Genomic DNA, 5,807 nt, shown 5'->3' with positions numbered 1-5,807 from the left:
ACGGCACTTTAAATAACGCTGGGTATAGGAGTGTAATAAGCGGAAGAAAATAATGTAATATACGAGCATTATATAGTTGTATAATATCGATATTTGGAATATAAAGTGAAAAATCTACCTGCCCGGAAATTTTTACCACTACGTATAGGTATATATCGTGTAGCGTTTGAGTGTCCTAAGCTTCCAATTCTTTTTTAAATTTTATATTTGAATTTCGATCCTTCGAACTTGATTTTGCAGACATTCCGATTAAATTTTTGGCTACATTGTGTGGTGGTTTAATGTCGTAAGCTTTTGATTCTTTCTTAAATTTTAAATTTATGTTTCCATTCTTCATTTAACCTTCTATGTCGGAATTTTTCGATTAAGATTGAATTTTGATGTAGCCTCTGTAACGGATGATTAACGCAGGGAATTTGTAATGAATGATCATTGATGAATGTGTTAGTAGTAAATGATGAATGTTGCTAATTTAATTCCAAGTAATAAAAGCTTTATGTTTGGATATGAATAACTAATTAGAAACGTGTTAAGCTATTAGCCAAAAATGAAATGTGCGATTTGTGATAAATGAATATCAAACAACATTTGTATTCTAAGGTTAAGGAAATTACATATTTTAAGCAACAAACTTCGTTTCTTATTAATTTAAGACTTGCGCACGATATGGTAGATCGATATCTTAGGAAAAACCATTGTTTCAATGATAAAGTAAAGAGAGGCGATAAGATACACGCGATATAGCGCGGCGATAAGATAGAAACTATATTATTTGCGATCGATAACGGATATATTTCACGGACTGTAAACGCATATAATATATCGAGGTCCCATTTGCATTTTGTATGCATCACACGTTTCGCTGGATACCAATCTGAAAGTTAAAGTGGTGTACGAGTATGCTTTTTTATATTGTTTGTTTAATCCTTATACAATAAACCTTTGATAATGGAATATTTGATATAACGCCGGGATTTCCCGATGGGGCCGTTATACGTGAAGTTTTTCTATAAATGGAAAATATTTGAAAGCATCAATCTTGTTTAATTGTACAGGGAGATACTTTATGTTCTTTCTATAAATAACGAAAACAAGGGATAAAGAGAAAGAGAGCAGATGAATTTATTAAAACGTATCCAACACTCGCAAAAACGGGATTTCCTTGAAAAATAATATTTCATTAAATTGCTGTATATGCCGGCGCCTCTGCTAACTGAAATTCAACTCGCGATATTATTTAGTTTATTAATAAATAGCTAATAACTCGAATACGTAAAACCGTTCCGTTATGCCGGAGTATTCTTTAATTAATACAGGTAACGTGCACGCGAGTTTCTCGTTTTGTAAATTTAATTACGCCGGCACTCGCGGCCATAAATTAAAATTCTTCCCCTGGCTGAAAATTCATTCCCTTGACTCTTCCCGATTAATACATTACTATGTTGAAAAATATACATAAGACATCGCAGCCGCTCTTATCAACATGCTCGTTTTAATTAAGAAATACAATTCCCCTAGCTCGGCGTGTATAATTCCTCCCTTCCTTCGATAAATAATATCATGCGATGTGTCAGTGACTGTACACGCCGATGATGAAATCTCGAACGTTTAAAGACGTCCATTTATCAGGCTGTTGAGAGAGAAACGATCACGAGGTAGGTGCAATGTGATTCCCCCGAGTAATAGAGACTTTATTGCCGCGTAAAATATCAAGACCATGTTGTCTAGAACTGACAATTCGGCCGCGAAGTATTTAGCACGACCACGGGGATGTGAACTCAAGCTGTGTGTCTTATTGCTTGAGTTAGTTCATGGTACGTCTGGGGTCTTAAGTGCCCTCGTGTTTCTTGGTTACATCGCAGCATGTTGAATCACAGGTAGCACAGGATACAACGTCTCTTAACAAGCGTCCACACCTTTCTCTTCGCCCTTTGCAATTTGACCTATCTCTATGAAACATGTTCCTGCGAATTCACCGGGCTAAATTATCAAATACAATGGAAATGAGACAGCAACGCACGAAAGCTTCGCGCTTTTGTTTTGTATTGTACTGCTAAAGAATTTTATGACATCTCAAGTAGAATTTTCCTTTCTTTAACACTAACACTGCCAATGGCCAGAGAAAATGGAACTTGTAAGAAATAAGGTAAAAATGAAAAACACGTGAGAAATGTATGGCAAATGAAAAGAAGATTTTAGCCATATATTTTACAAAAGTTAGTTGCATCATCGTAACCAGTTGTGTAATTTTTATAAAAATTGCAAATCCATCTAGAAATATCGAATACTTTAAATTTCATAATCCAAAATATGTTTTGCGCTAATACATTGTTTTAAATACTGTGTGAAATTGCATACAGTAGATACAAGTATATTTTTTGGTAACAAATTGGTACATAGTCTATGATGGAATTTTGCCAAAGCGATGGAGGTCCATATATACATGCGTCTATGTAACTTAAAGGGTTAAACTTCTTCCTAAGTACAGTTTATACTCTGAGATAAATTATACATCGCAATTTACCGAATTAGCTTGATCCCAAACTTTGGAACTTGTACTTGACTTCTATAATTACACACGTCGCTCACGTTGGAATTTCGTGAAATTGTGGAAGATAAACCTTGTCGCGTGCAGATTCTTCCAAATGTTCCACTCAATGAACTGGTTTCGTTTGTCTTCATTACAAACGACATACATTGTGTTCTATAAAAAAACAAAGTAAAAAAATTTTCATACAAAATACACGCAATACACGTGATGAAAAGTTTCTTTTTTCAACAAAATCCATTCAACTTTCACAAACGGATATCGACCTCATTTATCGTACTATCAGATTGTAAATCGAGATAAATTTTTTTCTAGTGGTATAACTTTCGCAACGATGTTCCACATTAAGCGTGCCCAGCAAACAATTACCGCCTCCGCAACTCGTACCGGGGAAAAAATAGAAATGTCAAGTGGAACGCTCGATCCTTACAAATCCGTGTATCGTAACCGACGATAATAAAATACGACTCTGTACGAGCGTGTATAGTGTACACTTGTAACTAGATGAACAAATTGTCATGCTCTCTTTCGAGTGCATGACGATGAAAACTCAAAGAGAAGAACTCGATAAGCTGATATCGAACTCGACCGGCATGTGGATATGTAACGGTTGTACTTGCGATTTTTACTCATTTTGACACGAGTACAGTTCATCGGCACTTTTAGTTTGAATAAAACGCGTTTGTAGAATTGACACAATCGTGTAAATTCTGTAGACGTGTGGATTGATGTTTGTGAAACTGAGTAAGTAATTATATATAGATATAAGGTTCAATAATGGGGTAATTCAGGAATCGATTCTGAAGTCTGAAAATCGAGGTTTTTATTATGAAATGATTGGATAAAATACAAAAGTGAACAACAATTAATATGCGTCTATAACAATCAATAACGATGATTATCTAAACGGGAAATTATAAGTCTTTGGTGCAATGTTTACCTGAAAATCGAGAATCGATTTTCAACGTCCTGAGCTACCGATCTTTCTTCTTCAGTCTTAAATCTTAAATCTTCAGTCTTTACAATCTTAAACAATTATTCTATAACCTTGTCTGTCTCTCTAATGTAACTCTCTGTCCGTCCGTCTGGGAACACGTGCTTCTTCACTGGTCGTCCGTGCAACAAAGGAAGATCGGTCTCTCCGTTAAACACAGCCTGTCGTGCTACCCGTACAAAAAAAAGAATCCCTATCCTACAAGAACTCTAGGGATTTTACACCTCCCCTCCTCGTGCTGACAATTACATCGTTAATTGTCTTCTCTATAAGGGATCAGCTTACTCGAGTGGAAGAAATTCCCTTCAGATCTCCGGTTACCGTTATCCACTTCATATATAGAGTTTGAGATCTTTCTCAAAATTTTGAAGGGTCCTTTCCTAATTTCTTCCAGCTTATTTCTATTCATTCTGTTTCCGTTGTGGGTGAAGACCATATCACCAATTTTAAATTCGTGTTCTCGTCTTTTTTTGTCGTATTTTTGTTTGTTGATTTCGAAATTTCTTGCTGAGTTTTTAAATGCTTCTTCTCTGTCTCTTTTTAAGTTTATCTTCTTTTCTGTTATTCCCTTAGGGATGATTTCGATCATTTTCCCATACAGTAAGTAATTTGGGGCAAATCCCGTTACACTGTGTCTGGTGTTATTGTATTCTTCTACGCTTTTTTCTGTGATCTTTGTCCAGTTTCTCTTTATTTTTTCGAATTGATCTTGCATCTGATTCTGTTTACCAATGTCTGATTTACCCTCTCGTTTAGTCCATTGGAGGATGGACAGTCTGTCGAGGTGAAAATTAATTTAATGTTTTTCTCTCTCGCGTACTCTTGAATTTCCTTGGATGTCATTGCTGGGTATCGGTCTGCAAGGATAATTTTTATGGAGTCAGTTTCTCCTGTCGAGTTTATAAGTTTTATGATATCTTCCGCGCTTTGTGTTTTCGATGTGGACATAAAAACAGCCCTTGAAAAGTGATCTATGAGTATATGCATGTACTTCTTTGGTGAGTTGTTGGAAAACCCTCAAATTCTCGTCTTGTGATGAGATCTAAGATGAGATCATATGTGAAGTTATTATTGCGTACTATATACACATCTATCTCTTTCTCTATCTTGTTTATCCTCATTTTTAGTCTCGCCCGCCTACTCGTGAAGTCTTTCCCATTGATGGTTTTGAACATGCTCTTGTCTTCTTTTATGTTTGCTTTTATCTGATCAATGATCTTTTGGTTGATAAAACTTGCATTCGCTCCCGTGTCGTAGATACCTTTAATCTCTCTTTGATCATTGACTTTGACTCGCAGTTTTATCAATGGTACGTACTTCTCCGGGCATTTTAGTTTTTTTTCTTCCTCCTCATCCGATGTTCCTGCTATTTCATTTTCTGATGTGAGCGCCTCCAGTGAATTTATTTGTTTGGGTTTCTTCTGGGGGTTTCTGTCTCTATTTCTACATAATTCCACTGGGTGGAATCGGCCCGGGAAGTTCAGTGCTTCACAGATTGTGCACGGTTTTTTTTTGAATGGTGGGTTTACCTTTTTAACCACGTCTATCTTTCTTTCTTGTGTTTCTTTCCTTTTTCTCCAGCCTTCATATTGTCCCAAAATTCCTATTAGGTCATTTGTTGTCTGTATATTTTCCCTTTCGATTTTGTCCTGGACTTCGATAGGTAATCCAATGACAATCAGGTGTATCCTCACCTCTTCATCCATTTTCCTTTTTACTTCCAATATTAGTCTTTCTTTCTCTATTGCATATTCTACGAACGAACCTGAAAGGTATTTAAAGTTGTAAGCATATCGTATTGCCGACCAACCTTTACTCTTAAAGGTTTTGAGAAATGCTTCTTTCCAATCTTCCCAGTTGTGTCCTCCAGCTTTCAGTAGATTTGTTTGGTACCACCTTTCTGCTGTTTTTCCTAGGTACTTTCTCAAACCTTTGACTTTTTCCTCATCGCTTTTTATTTTGTGTTTTTTGCATTCCTCTTCATACTCTGATATCCAGTTTGTGGCTTTCTGGGTTCCTTCAAACCGTTCTATATCGAAGTTTATTTCCTCTATTTCCCTCTTATCTCGTCTTTGAAGGGTCTCTAGAAGTTTTTCCATGTCCAGGTTGGGTTTCTCGATTTTCGTCTTTGTTTTTTTTGTGGAGGTTATTTCTGCTTCCTCTAAGACAATGTCTCGGAATACAAAGTTTGAATCCGTATCGGTATACATTGCTGCTGTCTCATCGTCTATTGTGATTTTAATATTCCTATATTGGCCTACCTTG

At 36.1% G+C, this 5,807-nt stretch overlaps 1 long non-coding RNA gene across 1 annotated transcript; it reads right to left on the bottom strand.

Annotated features, from left to right (window-relative positions):
• Positions 1 to 2,171: 2,171 nt before the first annotated feature.
• On the bottom strand, positions 2,172 to 3,530 carry LOC125386326. The gene is made up of 2 exons (XR_007226373.1): positions 3,489 to 3,530; positions 2,172 to 2,704 (listed from the first exon to the last, which is right to left on the bottom strand). It is a non-coding gene; the product is annotated as an uncharacterized LOC125386326 (long non-coding RNA).
• Between the last annotated feature and the right edge of the window lie 2,277 nt (positions 3,531 to 5,807).

The sequence above is a fragment of the Bombus terrestris genome, chromosome 14 (assembly GCF_910591885.1).
Source record: "Bombus terrestris chromosome 14, iyBomTerr1.2, whole genome shotgun sequence".
NCBI classification, from domain to species: domain Eukaryota; kingdom Metazoa; phylum Arthropoda; class Insecta; order Hymenoptera; family Apidae; genus Bombus; species Bombus terrestris.
Note: the sequence above shows the minus strand (reverse complement) of the source record. Positions and strands in the feature narration are given on the sequence as shown.